A 488-nucleotide genomic window follows, 5' to 3' on the forward strand; every position below is an offset into this window, starting at 1 on the left:
TTGTAGAAAGAGAGAGTTATAGTAAGCGACTTTGTTGAAAGAGAGAGTTAGTTATAGTAAGCGTCTTTGTTGAAAGAGAGAGTTAGTTATAGTAAGCGTCTTTTTTGAAAGAGAGTTATAGTTAAAGTCTTTGTTGAAAGAGAAACTGGGTTAGTAAGAGTTAGCGGCTTTGTGAGAGAGAGAGAGGGTTAGTAATAGTTAGCGTCTTTGTTGAGAGAGAGAGAGGGTTTGTTATAGTTAATGTCTTTGTTAAAAGAGAGAACTAGTTTTAGTACTTATATTTAATCTCCTTGTTTAGGGTTATCATTACTTAGTCCTAATTGTGTCTTTGTTGACCTCGGCTGGACATAGAGATTTGTCTTGTCAGTGCTGAGCTGTCTGTGACAGACCCGTTGCGATAGTTCATCATGATTACTGGTTTTATTGAACACAGCCCCTAAATTTTGGTCGTGTTAGAACTGAGAGAGGGGAGGAGGTGGGGGTGGGGA

Source organism: Aplysia californica, unplaced genomic scaffold (genome assembly GCF_000002075.1).
Source record: "Aplysia californica isolate F4 #8 unplaced genomic scaffold, AplCal3.0 scaffold00333, whole genome shotgun sequence".
Classification (NCBI taxonomy): domain Eukaryota; kingdom Metazoa; phylum Mollusca; class Gastropoda; order Aplysiida; family Aplysiidae; genus Aplysia; species Aplysia californica.